General features: G+C 43.5%; 1 protein-coding gene across 7 annotated transcripts in view; it reads left to right on the top strand.

The window, feature by feature from the left end:
• The first annotated feature begins 6,409 nt into the window (after positions 1-6,409).
• The window catches only part of LOC110534011 (signal-induced proliferation-associated 1-like protein 1), a 47,209-nt gene continuing 36,511 nt past the window's right edge, over positions 6,410-17,107 (top strand). For 3 of the 7 annotated variants that reach the window (XM_036990400.1, XM_036990399.1, XM_036990402.1), the window contains exon 1: positions 6,410-6,800. The gene's annotated coding sequence lies outside the window, so the exon portion shown is untranslated. Of the gene's footprint in view, positions 6,801-7,184; positions 7,322-17,107 lie in introns of those variants that run through there. The other 4 variants (XM_036990404.1, XM_036990406.1, XM_036990405.1 and 1 more) reach the window with 2 other exon arrangements.

A 17,107-nucleotide genomic window follows, 5' to 3' on the forward strand; every position in this document is an offset into this window, starting at 1 on the left:
ACGTCTGGCTGCGGGTCGCCTCACAATCAATCTGGCTAAATGTGAGTTTGCTCAGGCAACCGTTACATACCTTGGAAAAGTGGTTGGGCAGGGTGAAGTGCATCCTGTTCGGGCTAAAGTGATGGCAATTGATGCTTTTCCACCACCAACTACTAAAAAGGAACTGATGCGTTTCTTGGGCATGATTGGTTATTACCGTAGTTTTTGTAGTAACTTCTCTACTGTGGTCGCTCCCTTGACCGATATGCTGAAAGCTAAGGCTGTTTACGTTTGGTCTACTCGTTGTCAACACGCTTTTGAAGATGCAAAGAGGTTGCTTACCTCAACTCCGGTGCTGGCTGCTCCTCGCATGGATTTGTCATTTACCTTGCAGGTGGATGCTAGTCATGTGGGGGCAGGTGCAGTTTTGCTGCACACATATGTGTCTGGGGTTGAGAGGCCTGTTAGTTTCTTTTCCAAAAAGTTTAACGATTATCAGTTGAACTATTCGGTTATTGAAAAGGAAGCGATAGCACTCATTTGGGCGCTACAACAATTCGAAGTGTATGTCGGGTCGGGGGTAGTACCTATTGTGGTCTACACCGACCATAACCCCCTCACTTTTTTGAGGTCCATGATGTGTCCAAACCAGAGGATAATGCGATGGTGTTTATTTTTTACAATCATTCCATCTCGATGTGCGGCACATCCGGGGGACTGAAAACGTGATTGCTGATGCGCTCTCTCGTGCGCCCTGTTCCTAAATGTTTACGTTACTGACCATTGTTTCGTATTGTCATGTTCTCTCTGTCCTGTCTGCTCCCTCCTGGTCTTGTTTTCTTCTTTCCTCTTAAATGTTGCTTCCTGTGCGAAGGTTGCTGAGGTCTGGGGAGGAGGAGGTTGGCTGGTGCAGGTGGAGGTGTGAACACATAACCTCTCGTCAATTTGGGACGCAGAGGCTGTGTCAATTTGGGACGACCCTCCCACTCTGTCTGCCGTATTCTGTCTTTGTTCTTGTTTCCCTATTAGGATGCCGGTGGGCGGAGTTGGGAGGGTCGTCAGCTTCATGGGAAACACCTGGGCCAGGTGTCTCCCAGGATAAATAGACCTCTTCCACAATCATGGAGGAGACTCTCTCCATGCAGACACCTTTGTAGATTGTGTTGTGGTTCTTGGTGGCCTTTTGTTTGTTTGCTTTGGCACCTTTCAACACCCTGCATTATCACATTCATGCATGCAAAATACTCACTTACACTACTGATTACTGATTACACACACCATTGTATATTTTCCTTAGTTGCTTTAGTTAATAAATATATATTTTGTTACTCCTTATCTCCACGTTGTCTCCCTTTGTTATGGGCTTTGAGCCGGTTCGTGACAATACTACCCATCACTGCGACCTGTACGCTCTCGTTGGCTGGCACTCGCTTCATACTCTTCGCCAAACCCACTGGCTCCAGGTCATCTACAAGACCCTGCTAGGTAAAGTCCCCTCTTATCTCAGCTCGCTAGTCACCATAGCAGCACCCACCTGTAGCACGAGCTCCAGCAGATATCTCTCTCTGGTCACCCCCAAAACCAATTCTTCCTTTGGCTGCCTCTCCTTACAGTTCTCTGCTGCCAAATGACTGGAACGAACTACAAAAATCTCTGAAACTGGAAACACTTATGTCCCTCACTAGCTTTAAGCACCAGCTGTCAGAGCAGCTCACAGATTACTGTACCTGTACATAGCCCATCTATAATTTAGCCCAAACAACTACCCCTCCCCCCTACTGTATTTATTTATTTATTTTGCTCCTTTGCACCCCACTATTTCTATCTTTACTTTGCACTTTCTTCCTCTGCAAATCTACCATTCTACTTGCTATATTGTATTTACTTCGCCACCATGGCCTTTTATTTGCCTTTACCTCCCTTATCTCACCTAATTTGCTCACATTGTATATATACTTATTTTTCTACTGTATTATTGACTGTATGTTTGTTTTACTCCATGTGTAACTCTGTTTCGTTGTATGTGTCGAACTGCTTTGCTTTATCTTGGCCAGGTCGCAATTGTACATGAGAACTTGTTCTCAACTTGTCTACCTGGTTAAATAAAGGTGAAATAAAATAAATAAAAAGGGATGGAAAATAGCAGTGCGCCAGTTTTTACATGGCGAAATTGCCAGCCGAAAATAGAGCCCACAGTTTTGTTATTACTGTGTAATTACTCTTATAAGTGCACTATAACAAGTATTGGTTTTACTCACCGAGATTTGGACATGAAGCTAGGCTTAGGGTTGAACCAGGATGTGGACATGAAGCTAGAGTTAGGATTAGGTTTATCGCTAGGGTTAGGGTTGAACCAGGATGTGGACATGAAGCTAGAGTTAGGATTAGGTTTATTGCTAGGGTTAGGGTTGAACCAGGATGTGGACATGAAGCTAGAGTTAGGATTAGGTTTATTGCTAGGGTTAGGGTTGAACCAGGATGTGGACATGAAGCTAGAGTTAGGATTAGGTTTATTGCTAGGGTTAGGGTTGAACCAGGATGTGGACATGAAGCTAGAGTTAGGATTAGGTTTATTGCTAGGGTTAGGGTTGAACCAGGATGTGGACATGAAGCTCGGGTAAGGATTAGGAATATTGCTAGGGTTAGGGTTGAACCAGGATGTGGACATGAAGCTTGGGTAAGGATTAGGAATATTGCTAGGGTTAGGGTTGAACCAGGATGTGGACATGAAGCTAGAGTTAGGATTAGGTTTATTGCTAGGGTTAGGGTTGAACCAGGATGTGGACATGAAGCTTGGGTAAGGATTAGGAATATTGCTAGGGTTAGGGTTGAACCAGGATGTGGACATGAAGCTCGGGTAAGGATTAGGAATATTGCTAGGGTTAGGGTTGAACCAGAATGTGGACATGAAGCTAGAGTTAGGATTAGGTTTATTGCTAGGATTAGGGTTGAACCAGGATGTGGACATGAAGCTCGGGTAAGGATGGAGGTTATGGTTGAGAGGTAGAGTTGAGCCTTTAAAAAAAGAAAGAAAAACAGCTAAATTGGATGTTGTAAGTCCACAACAATGTTTAAACCCCATCAGGAGGGCCACTTTTGAGGTCTGGGAATGTTTTATTTTATGTTTGTGTGTAGTTACCCTTTAATTCAAGTGGCACATAGCAATAGGCTGTTATTTAGTGGTGTTTTTGTAGCGCACTTGCTTGATAGTACAGTTTGCAAAACAAATACCCACTGGATTGATTCAAATACTTCTGACATCATTCTGCCAGGTAAGCATAGGCTACTTTGTAGTTAACTTTTAATTGACAAGGTTTTGGGGAAAGACTTTCCACTTTTTATTAGCATCGACGCTACTGCCTACACAAAGTGGTAGACGCACAAACACAGACAAGGGGAATTCTCATTGTCTCTTCAGCAAGTTGCAGGAAATACGAATCGCCAATTCATTCTGTTAATGTGTTATGATAAACGTGTACCAACGAATTCATTTTCAATACATTTAGTTGATTCCATACTAAGTTCAATACATTTTCAATATTGTTGAATTCCGTTTTGATGTCTGGATTCCGTGATTCTGTAAGTGTTCTCCGTATCGCGGATTTTACAGGGCTCTACAGATGCTAAATCTGGGACCTGGTCACAATTGCACACAAGGTTGTCTACGATGCAGTTTACCACTAGATGTCGCTGTATTACTGACTATTGCTGTGAGCTAGTATTGACAATTCACCAGTACACATAACGTGATATATGACAGCGCAAAGGACGTGGAAACCTTGTGTTAACATGTATTCACATGAAAAGGGTAACGACAACCTATGCCTTTTAGTTCAGTTCCAGAGCTGACTTTGTTTGGGCCTATAAGATTATTTGTATTCAGCATTCGGTGGAGTGTAATTATGTTAGGCCTCTATCAATGCTACAGCAACCCATCTACCTTTTCTTGTTCACGAAACACACTGACCAGGGTGGGTATAATGTGTGGAACGTTCCAACGGGAATCTGTTCCAAAAACTTCGTAAATAACAAGGTTGCCAACAAACAACGCATACAACGTTGGATAGCGGCCGAATAAGATACCGGGTAGGGGGTGGGCTATTTCATTAGGTTTTCACTCATCACGTTTATTCCGAAAAATGTCTCTGGTAGCCTATGGAAAAACATTAAGAATAAGCTACGTGGTGAGTTGATGCCTATTCGGCAGCTAGTTAGCTAGGTGAATTGATCATGCTACTTTGTATGCGTTGTTTGTTGGCAACCTTGTACTTTACATAGTTTTTGGAACAGATTCCTGTTGGAACGTTCGACAAATTCTACCCACCCAACTGGCCAGGCAGCTAGACTTGGTAAAGCTGATAGATGCAGTAGGTTCTGTCTAGCGTCATGGTCTTAGGTTGGATAATGTGACAGCAGTTAGAATTCCATTCAACCATTTTTTATAATAGAGGTATAAAGTGAAGCATTCAGCTTCTCAGGCAGTTCATGGTTCTCTTACAAAATAGGAAGGAGAAGTAGTGCTTAGAATAAATGAACTGGGGCTAGGCTGGTCTTTGACAATGAAAACCAATCATACCAAGGAATAATAGGAACTAGAAAAAAATCTGTGTCTGATCCACAATCACTGCTTACAAACTATTTTCTGTTTAACTGATTGGACTTATGTATGGTAACAGTTATTTGAAATATATATTTAATCTACATTATGTAAAATATAGGAATTACTGAGGAAAGAGTTTGCATTGCCAAAATAGTAGTTTGAACATATCTCAAATGCAAAATAATAATGAATGATGAAAATAATTAACATCAGGGGTCATTTGATGTATCAGCAATGTCATTCTAATCTTAGACTATACCCCATGACCTAAACTGCTATCACATAAATCTATTGTCTTGTGCATCCAAAACTATTATCATTGTTTCCTTGTTTTAATTGGTTTTAGACTCACTACCCCCAACCCGTCCTCCTAGCCCCCACCCCCACACCCAGCTCTGTTGTGGGCTTGACCAGAGCTGGTGACCTATCAGGGCCATATGGTCAGGCGGGGGGTGACTTCATACAGTAATTAGTGGATGGAGTCGGGCCCCAGCTCCAGTGCCACATTAGCTAAAGGGTTGTTTAAAGCGGAACTGGTAAGGCTAGTAGTCAAAACAGACAGTCTCAAGCAAAACAGGCAGTCTCAGCACATAACTGAGTATAGAAACCATGTACCAATGTCTACAATATACAACTATTTATTGTGCTATTACACACACATGGGATATGCCTATAATGTTATGAATCATGCAGCATACACTTCCACGGTGTTGTACTGTGCTTTCAACATAAGGATGCATTTGAGCGTGATGAGAGGTGGAGAACCTGGGATTAGGTGCCCAGTCTTGTTCTAGATTGAGGTCCAAAATACTGTTGTTTGTGACTCTCTGTAACCCCTAGTGAGAAAATCCATCTGAAAACCATCTGAAAAAATAGATAAATATTACTGTGCTGGCACAACAAAGACAAATCGAAAGGACCATAATCCTTAATGATAATGCTTTAATTTGCCACAGTAAAAGGCTCACAAAGAGCAGCATAATTCCCCTCTTTCTCATAAACATCTCCGGTGTTCAGTTTGTGACTGACACCTGTGCTTTTGTAGGGTGTCATAATCACACCACGCCATGGCTGGACTTAGGGAGCCAAGGTAATGTCTATGGAAATCCAGAATGGCTCATAATAATGCCTGGAACGGCGCAAATGGAATGGCATCAAACACATGGAAACCATTTTGGAAGGTCAGGTGGCAGAGAACCTACTGGGCAGGGAGGGAATGGGATGAGAGGGGGCACATCCTGCCTAGGGAACAGTGATGATGGCCCTCTTTAAAAAAAAATGTAACCTTTATTTAACTAGGCAAGTCAGTTAAAAACAAATTCTTATTTACAATGCCGGCCAATCCTGGCCAAACCCGGACAATGCTGGGCCAATTGTGCGCCTCTCTACGGGACTCCCAATCACGGCCGGATTTGATACAGCCTGGATTCAAACCAGGGACCGTAGTGACACCTCTTGCACTGAGATGCAGTGCCTTAGACCGCTGCGCCACTCGGGAGCCCTCTGAATGTTTAGAGTCTAGTAAACAATGTACCCTCCTTGTTGGGGAACCATTTAATTGTTTAGTGTGGCCCCCACCCATTGGTCCATGTTTGGGGAGAACACTACACATGCTCTTTTCCCCCCAACCTTTCCTCCAACCAAACACGTAGAATGGCACATTGTGGCTGACAGGCTAGATGCACTCATTGGTTGCTTAATCTAGTCACCCTAATCATCCAACCATTAGTCTTGAATACGGATTAGAGAGAGGGAGAGAAAGAGAGCACATCCTGCCTAGTTTGCTGTCTATTGCTGCCTCAGCCTCTCTTTGACAGAGAGAGAAAGAGAGAGAGAGAGAGAGAGAGAGAGGAGGGGGAGGAGAGAGATTGGGGATGTGCCGTGTGTGAGGGGAGGAGAAGGAGGGGTTTGGCTTCAGTGTGATGTGAATGAAATAGAATCAGCGTGAGGGAGGGAGACAGAACAAATCAACCTGCCTCTTTTGACTGAACAACGGAATGGAAGAGCTGAGCTCCTAGGCACACTGACCAGAGAGGAGTTTTATTTTTGGAGAGGGGAAGAAGGGAGCAGACAAGGGAAATCGAAGAGGGACGAGGAGGAGAAAAAGCCTCAGCGTGGGGATAGATAGCAGGAAAATGCTGTCATGGGGAGAGGGGGGAGGGAGGCTACAGAAAGGAACAGGATGATACCAGGCAGGGTGGAGCGGAGCTGAGATGTGGAGGTAAGCACTGTCTTTCTTTACTCAAAGCCTTCAGAATGCACACATTCCTAATTCCCTATATCCTATGTCTGGTGATAATGAATGTGATTGATTTGTTCAGGACACCCCCCATGTGAGCATGCATATGCTCTTATTTCCTGTCGATTTCACCAGAGATTCAGATCATTCTACCGTACAGAAGTGAGAGAGCAAAGGATGTGTCAACACAATGAACGGACGCTTTGTCAGGGGTAGAAAATTATGTCTGAGCGGCATTCTGCTATCTTCACACTCCCCCCCCCCCCCCCCCCCCCCCCCAACCCCCCACCCCTCTGGTGTTCTGGGCTCGTTTAAAAACGGTGTAATGACATTGACATGAAGTCACTGCAGACCTTGCTGTAGGGCGCTCGGGGCTGCAGGACCCAGAGATGTGGGCCAGGTGGAGGAATGGAGGGAGGGATGAAGAGACAGAGAGCACGCCAAAGACAGGGAGAATGAAAGAGGTGAATAGACAGGAACTATAGTGACACAGAAACAAAAAGGTAAGAGAAATAGGATATACATATAAATGTACATTTTTATTTACAGACTACGGTCTGCAGCCCCTGCCTGTTTTTGTGTGGGGGATGATAAAGAGGACTGAGAGGGTACTGCATGTAATGTGCACAGACAATGATGGAATGGAGAACCAGAGCTGGGATCAGGGTGTTGTTTTCAAGGTGGCAAAGAAAAGGAGGGATGCGGGATATCATTGTTTTTCTCATTTTGGCAGTGAGGGGGGTTGTGCTTTTTGGGGGTTGGGGATGCAAGGGATTGAGAGGGCTGGTGTAGAAGAGAAAGGGGGAACAAGGAGGGAGATGAAGAGGAGAGGGATGAGGGACAGCTTACATAAGCTAGTGCACTATAAGGACTGGCCATTGAATTTATTTTGCGCCAGATGAATCCTCCTATGTGGTGTTCACTGTGGTTGTCATTAATGGACAATGGTATTCCTTATGATGATGAATGCATCGGGACTTGGCATGGTGAAGTCCTTGCACTCTTTCCCGAGGAGTGTGGTAGGCCGTGTGCTTGTCTAAATTTGATGACAGGGACTTGGTCATGGTCTTTGTGCGTTCCTGGCCAGATTGGCAGAGGGTGTGACGTTATCGGTCCTAGACTGTTAACCTAGATGGTTGGCCAGATGTGCTCATGGATATGTGTGTGTGTGTGTGTGTGTGTGTGTGTGTGTGTGTGTGTGTGTGTGTGTGTGTGTCTATGTATGAAAGTCAATCTTCTGAAATCCAGCTCTGAGAATGAATATACTGTATATGTGATCGCAGGTAACTGAAGCCGGATGATAACATCAGATTTGTTGGTGCCACCATGACACACAACCACTATCATTGCACACATAGCACATGGGTACAAGAGTCTGGTGACGCTTTGAGGTCACACTGCCAATGATGGGGACAGATGCCGGTTTTATCGAGGGAAACGGACCCTACCACAGTGCTTCAATTTTCATGAAATGCTTCTAAAATATTCAAAAGAATTGATAATGTAATAATATCACAATAATAACAAAGTAATTACAAAATAGGATCGCAAAAGGGCATTCAACTTGGGATCAAATGTATTGTTATTTTGAGTGTTCTTTGAGAAGGTTAGGCCAGATAAAATGTCCACTCTTAACAGACATTCAACTATTTAATGCAGCAATCTCAACCCGACAGTTATTTACTTGTCAGTCAAATGTAGGTTCATGGATATACCCGCCAGTATTTTAGGGTTAAATCAACTCCCATGTACTCAAACTACGAGAAAAAAAAGGTATATTCTCTATTATTTGACAACATAACAGGAAAAAACTTTGCCCCTCAGACTTTTATAGTTTGTGGACAGTAGGGAGATCGTCATATTATTGTAGGTATAGAACAACCAGATGTGTGTTTGTGTGTGTCTGTGACAGAAATATGCCTGTTCTAGTTAAAGTAGTGAAGCACTCGGGCGCTCTCAAAAAGAACACTTTTTCTTCGAACATGTTAAAAATGTGGCGCTTTAAATATGCTGTTTTGACCCAAATGATGGGAACTAGCCGTTGGCGTCAGAGCATCTACGTGTCTATATTTGTTCATCTAGCTAGGACTAGTATTGTCACAGTAGGGGGCTACAAAAACCTGTGGGTGTCTGGGACTCTTTTTAAATATTAGAGGCTCTCTGTCAGTCAGCAGGGACCTGTGGCACAAATTCTTCAGCTGAGTGGGAGGAAAGGAGAGGCTGAACAGCTCGTCTCTGTGATCGATCAGGCCCGCTTGTATTTCCTGCACAATCAAATTGCTACATCACTGTCCATTCCTACACCAGCCCCTGACCACAGAGGACAGATATATTAAACAACATTGTGTTCCATAGTAAGAGGCATCTGATGAATCAAGGGTGTACGTACAGGACCACTTGATGTCTTAAATGTATAGATGAAATGTAAAGGAACTGTTGCATGTTTGTCCTTTGCCAGTTTAATAAGTGGAGATCCTTAAAACATTAGAAGGCCAAAATGACTTGTATGATGTTGATGGAAATAATAGTGAGAGCAGCGGTAGTACACGTTTGTGCCGCAGGATGCTAGCAGAGCCCCGGAGCTAACAGACCCTGCTTGTCTCAGAGGTACTAAAGCTGTGTGTCACCCAGGATTTCAACTCCAGATCACACCACTGCACTCTTTGCATACCAAATTGTATTTCAATGCCAAAAGCAACTCCTCTCCGTTGGACCGCTGCAGCGTATAGCCTCTCAACAGTCAACCAACCGTCTTCACATAGCACGACATAGACAGGCGCCTGTCCGACAACAACCTGAGGCTTGTAAAAATGCTATTCAATCTACGTTGAGGCCTACTGTGCTCCACGAGAGAGGAAAGTCACCATGGTGCTCCCACCGTGCCGTGACAAACTGACCTATTTCTACTCTCATCTTTTATGCAAGGACAAATGACAAATATGAGCGAAAATGACTAAGACTATAGTTAAATAGATTTCCCTGGTGTCTTAGGAGAAATAATCAATATGTCCAATCAACATGGATCAATGTTACCGGGCAGATTATTCTCTCCTCTAAAACATGAGTCAGCACCACACCATCTCCCTCATTTGGAGCCATTTTGGGTGACTAGGCCCCGTCTCTCTATCCCTCCTAGTGAGCAGTATGTCTGTGTGACCGAGGTAGGCTGGTGGCCCAGCAGTGCCACCCCCTCTGAGCAGAGCATAGGATGGTAGAATGGTGGATGGCAGTGTAAGCCACTGGGTGGATCCTCTAATCGGCTTGCGCTCTCTTTTGTCACCTGTCCTCTGTGGCCATGCTCTTAATTGGAGCTCAGCCCTCTCTGGAGTGGAGTCACCCTCAGATTTCTGTCCCTGGGCTCTGGCCGGCCTATAGCTCTGCTCTGCTGCACAGGACCTGACTGCACAATGAGCAGGACAGGAGAGGAGAGAAAAAGGAGAAAGAGAAAGTGATGGGAGGGAGGGAATGAAGGAAAGGAGAGAGAGGCAGAGAGGAGGATTAGAAAGAGAGATGGTGAGAAGTAAATCAAGTACTGTGTTTGTGCAACTGGAAGGAACATGTTTCAACCTGTATTGGCTTGTTGTTTTACTTCTCTAAATTAACATGTTTCAACTCATATTGGCTTGTTGTTTAACTTCTCTATATTAGGTCTTAATGCAGGTCGAAACGTGTTCTTTCCAGTCCCACAAATGTTTGCATTTTTATTTATAATTAGGATTATGATAAAGATTATTTTGAGATGGCATAAGTTGAATGAAAGCATGACTTCTGTAAATTTGAATAAATTCACTCTAGTGGTGGTTGGTCATGTCACATGTTGATCCCTTGATACAGATTTGCATACTGTAAATAACCCACTAGTCAGAAATACTGTAGGCAGTGTGTGTGTGGAGTTTGCTGTCGTCAGTATTATTAATCAACCAGTTATATCATACATACACTAAAAAACACACACAAACACCTACTGTCTTCGTTGTTCCAATTCCCATTATAGGAGAAGTGCACTCAGTGACATTCAGTGGTGCTGAAAAGAGATCTAACTCAATACACTCCCACGACATCACTACTTCCCCATCCTGAGCAAAGATAGATCAAAAAGGTAGAAAACAACCCTGCACGGAGAATCTGTCAGGGGAAAACACCTCAGGAACATTACCACAATATCACATCAATGGGTAGATACATACAATATAGTGAAAATCATTACTGCTCTAGCCATGTGGAAAAAGCACTTCATAGAATGTCATGCTACTCTCAAGAAGAGGGGAAGAGTCATTGTGAAACTGGCTGTGTTTGCATGTTAATGGCATTGGCAGTAAAGAGAGAGAGAAAGAAACAGGGTTACCAATGAGAAGCGGTTAGCTGTGGCACTGGCAGATCTGCTTCACGCCTGTCTGTCCTGCCCTTGTGTGTGCCCCTGAGGCTCGGCTCAGACAGCCACCGCACAGGAAACACACGACGGGATGTGACCTCACAGACTGAGGTGGGGGGCCTCATAGCTAGGTCAGAAACACTGAGCATAGTGCACTAGCAAGCTCCGATACTATCCTTTAGTCATTATCATGACTTATCATCACTTAGTTACTACACTGATCCTCTCCTTTAGTCATTATTATGACTTATCATCACTTAGTTACTACACTGATCCTCTCCTTTAGTTATTATTATGACTTATCATCACTTAGTTACTACACTGATCCTCTCCTTTAGACATTATCATTACTTATCAACACTTAGTTACTACACTGATCCCCTCCTTTAGTCATTATCATGACTTATCATCACTTAGTTACTACACCGATCCTCTCCTTTAGTCATTATAGTGACTTATCATCACTTAGTTACTACACTGATCCTCTCCTTTAGTCATTATTATGACTTATCATCACTTAGTTACTATACTGATCCTCTCCTTTAGACATTATCATTACTTATCAACACTTATTTACTACACTGATCCCCTCCTTTAGTCATTATCATGACTTATCATCACTTAGTTACTACACCGATCCTCTCCTTTAGTCATTATAGTGACTTATCATCACTTAGTTACTACACTGATCCTCTCCTTTCGTCATTATTATGACTTATCATCACTTAGTTACTACACTGATCCTCTCCTTTCGTCATTATCATGACTTATCATAACTTAGTTACTGCACTAATCCTCTCCTTTTGTCATTATCATGAATTATCATCACTTAGTTACTACACTGATCCTCTCCTTTAGTCATGATAATGACTTATCATCACCTAGTTACTACACTGATCCTCTCCTTTAGTAATTATTATGACTTATCATCACTTAGTTACTACACTGATCCTCTCCTTTAGTTAGTCATTATCATTACTTATCATCACTTAGTTACTACATCGATCCTCTCTTTAGACATTATCATTACTTAGCAACACTTAGTTACTACACTGATCCCCTCCTTTCGTCATTATCATGACTTATCATCACTTAGTTACTACACTGATTCTCTCCTTTGGGTAGTCATTATCATGACCTATCATCACTTAGTTACTACACTGATCCCCTCCTTTAGTCTTTATCATGACTTATCATCACTTAGTTACTACACTGATCCTCTCCTTTAGTCATTATTATGACTTATCATCACTTAGTTACTACACTGATCCTCTCCTTTAGTCATTATAGTGACTTATCATCACTTAGTTACTACACTAATCCTCTCCTTTAGTTAGTCATTATCATGACTTATCATCACTTAGTTACTACACTGATCCTCTCCTTTAGTCATTATCATGACTTATCATCACTTAGTTACAACACTGATCCTCTCCTTTAGTTAGTCATTATCATGACTTATCATCACTTAGTTACTACACTGATCCTCTCCTTTAGTCATTATCATTACTTATCATCACTTAGTTACTACACTGATACTCATCTTTAGTTAGTCATTAACGTTACTTCTAATCACTTAGTTACTACACTGACACTCATCTTTAGTCATTATTATGACTTGTCATCACCTAGTTACTACACTGATCCTCGGCTCAGACAGCCACCACACAGGAAACACACAGACGGGATGTGACCTCACAGACTGAGGTGGGGGGCCTCATAGCTAGGTCAGAAACACTGAGCATAGTGTACTAGCAAGCTCCGATACTCTCCTTTAGTCATTATCATGACTTATCATCACTTAGTTACTACACTGATCCTCTCCTTTAGTTTGTCATTATCATGACTTGTCATCACTTAGTTACTACACTGATCCTATCCTTTAGTCATTATTATGACTTGTCATCACTTAGTTACTACACTGATCCTCTCCTTTAGTTAGTCATTATCATGACTTATCATCACTTAGTTACTACACTGATCCTCTCCTTTAGTCATTATCATGACTTATCATCACTTAGTTACTACACTGATACTCATCTTTAGTTAGTCATTAACATTACTTATCATCACTTAGTTACTACACTGATACTCATCTTTAGTCATTATCATGACTTATCATCCTTTAGTTACTACACTGATCCTCTCCTTTAGTCATTATCACTACTTATCATCACTTAGTTACTACACTGATCCTCTCCTTTAGTCATTATCATTACTTATCATCCTTTTGTTATTACACTGATCCTCTCATTTAGTCATTATCATTACTTATCATCACTTAGTTACTACACTGATACTCATATTTAGTCATTATCATGACTTATCATGACTTAGTTACTACACTGATCCTCTCATTTAGTCATTATCATGACTTATCATCACTTAGTTACTACATTGATCCTCTCCTTTAGGTAGTCATTATCATGACTTATTATCACTTAGTTACTACACTGATCCTTTCCTTTAGGTAGTCATTATCATGACTTATCATCCCTTAGTTACTACACTGATACTCAGCTCCAGTTCCACCCCCAATATGATTCCAAATCCAACCAGACAGTAGCTTTTGTGTCTGTTTACTTTACTATCATACCTTACAAAAGCTCATGCCATTGATTTCAACTAAATCAATGTGCTTGGGTTACAGTCTCTTTCTCGCCCTCCACTTCCTTAAAGAGGCATTAATGGCTTGGTTACACTCTGATGGTTGAACTATGAAGCATGACACACACAAGCAGATGTAGCCTGCACACGGAAAGGAGCAAAATTAGCTTGTGTCATCAAGCACAGTTTGCATATTGGCATGTAGTTCCAGGGCAATGTACAGAGTACATAGGGGAGACGGAGCCATAACTTGATGTTGAGGCTAGAGAGAGCAGCAGGATGGCTTGTCTGATGCCAGGTATCTATCTACCTATGAGGTGGAAGACAGGCAACCGTGACCACTGTCCTCTCAGTCAGTCACCAGGGTAGCTGTTTAGGCCTCTTGCTTTTCTCAAACTTTACTAACGACATGCCACTGGCTTTGAGTAAGGCCAGTGTGTCTATGTATGCAGATGACTCAACACTATACACATCAGCTACTACAGCGACAGGAATGACTGCAACACTTAACAAAGAGCTGCAGTTAGTTTCAGAGTGGGTGGCAGGGAATAAGTTAGTCTTAAATATTTCCAAAACTAAAAACATTGTATTTGGGACAAATCATTCACTGAACCCTAAACCTCAACTACATCTCGTAATGAATAATGTGGAAATTGAGCAAGTTGAGGTGACTAAACTGCTCTGAGTAACCCTGGTTTGTAAACTGTCGTGGTCAAACATGTTGATACTACAGTAGCTAAGATGGGGAGAAGTTTGTCCATAATAAAGCACAGCTCTGCCTGCCTTTTTAACAACACTATCAACAAGGCATGTCGTACAGGCCCTAGTTTTGTCACACCTTGACACCTGTTCAGTAGTGTGGTCAGATGCCACAAAGAGGGACTTGAGAAAATTACAGTTGGCTCAGAACAGGGCAGCACGACTGGCCCTTAAACATACACGGAGAGTTAACATTAATAACATGTACGTCTCTCATGGCTCAAAGTGGATGAGAGATTGACTTCTTCACTACTTGTTTTTGTAAGAAGTGTTGACAAGCTGAATGCACCCAGCTGTCTGTTTAAACTACTAGCACACAGCTCGGACACTCATGCATACCCCACAAGACCCACCAAAGGTCTCTTCACTGTCCCCAAGTCCAGAACAGACTATGGGAGGTGCACAGTACTACATAGAGCTATGACTTCTTCTACATAGAGCCAACCCCTCTTTTACGCTGCTGCTACTCTCTGTTTATCTTATATGCATAGTCACTTTAACTATACATTCATGTACATACTACCTCAATTGTCCCGACCAACCAGTGCTCCCGCACATTGGCTAACCGGGCTATCTGCATTGTGTCCCACCACCCGCCAACCCCTCTTTTTACACTACTGCTACTCTGTTCATCATACATGCAGTCACTTTAACCATACCTACATGTACATACTACCTCAATAAGCCTGACTAACAGGTGTCTGAATATAGCCTTGCTACTCATTTTTCAAATGTCTTTTTACTGTTGTTTTATTTCTTTACTTACCGACACATGCCTTAGAGCCTGTAAGTAAGCATTTCACTGTAAGGTTTACACCTGTGGTATTCGGCACACGTGACAAATAAACTTTGATTTGATTACATAGAACTCTATTCCACATCAGGTAACTGATGCAAGCAGTAGAATCAGATTTAAAACGCAGGTACAAATACACCTGATGGAACAACGGGGACTGTGAAGAGACACACACACGCACACATTGTCACGGCCGTTGAAAGAACTGGACCAAGGTGCAGCATGGTGAGCTTTCTTTATTAGAATGAAAAGACACCGAACAAAACAATAAACACTACAAAACAAACGGTGAAGCTAAAGGCTGTGTGCCATAAACAAAGTCAACTTCCCACAAAGACAGGTGGGAAAAAGGGCTACCTAAGTATGGTTCTCAATCAGAGACAACGATAGACAGCTGTCCCTGGTTGAGAACCCTACCCAGCCAAACATAGAAATACAAATAATAGAACATAGAATACCCACCCCAAATCACACCCTGACCAAACCAAATAGAGACATAAAAAGGATCTGACACTGGAGGCTGCGTGCCATGGATCATCACTGGAGGCTGCGTGCCTTGGATCATCACTGGAGGCTTCGTGCCACGGATCATCACTGGAGGCTTCGTGCCACGGATCATCACTGGAGGCTTCGTGCCACGGATCATCACTGGAGGCTGCTTGCCACGGATCATCACTGGAGGCTGCTTGCCATGGATCATCACTGGAGGCTGCGTGCCATGGATCATCACTGGAGGCTGCGTGCCATGGATCATCACTGGAGGCTTCCTGCCATGGATCATCACTGGAGGCTTCGTGCCATGGATCATCACTGGAGGCTTCGTGCCATGGATCATCACTGGAGGCTTCTTGCCATGGATCATCACTGGAGTGAGGAGACATATGGGCAGTCTGGTACGTGGAGCTGCCACAGGACTCACCAGGCTGGGGAGACATACAGGAGGCCCTGTCCTTGGCAGAGGCACCAGATACCCTAGGCCGTGGAGGCTCACTGGAGGTCTCGAACTTGGAGCCTGCACAACCCGTCCTTGCTGGGTGGTTATCTTCACCCTGCAAATGCGGGGCGCTGGCACAGGATGCACTGGGCTGTGCAGACGTACCAGAGACACAATGTGCTGAGCCGGCGCAGGATATACTGGGCCGAGGAGACGCACTGGAGGTCTGGAGAGCAGGGCTGGCACAACCCGTCCTGGCTGGATGCTCACCTTAGCCCGGCAGATGTGGGGAGCTGGAATGTAGCGCACCGGGCTAAGAACGCGTACACCATGCGCTCCACCGCATAACACGGTGCCTGACCAGTATGACGCTCGGCACGGTAAGCACAGGGAGTTTGCTCAGGTCTCCAACCTGACTCAGCCAAACTCCCCGTGTGCCCCCCCACACTGCCTCTCGGGCTTCCCTGCTAGCTCCTCATAGCGTCGCCTCTCAGCTTTAGCTGCTTCCAGTTCCTCTTTCGGACGGCGATATTCCCCAGCCTGCCTCCAGGGTCCTTTCCCGTCCAGGATTTCCTCCCAGGTCCATGAATCCTGAACACGCTGCTCCTCCTTACCACGCTGCTTGGTCCGTTTGTGGTGGGAAGTTCTGTCACGGCCGTTGAAAGAACTGGACCAAGGAGCGTACATTTTCTTTATTAGAATGAAAAGACACCGAACAAAACAATAAACACTACAAAACAAACCGTGAAGCTAAAGGCTGTGTGCCATAAACAAAGTCAACTTCCCACAAAGACAGGTGGGAAAAAGGGCTACCTAAGTAT

Source organism: Oncorhynchus mykiss, chromosome 10, assembly GCF_013265735.2.
Source record: "Oncorhynchus mykiss isolate Arlee chromosome 10, USDA_OmykA_1.1, whole genome shotgun sequence".
Classification (NCBI taxonomy): domain Eukaryota; kingdom Metazoa; phylum Chordata; class Actinopteri; order Salmoniformes; family Salmonidae; genus Oncorhynchus; species Oncorhynchus mykiss.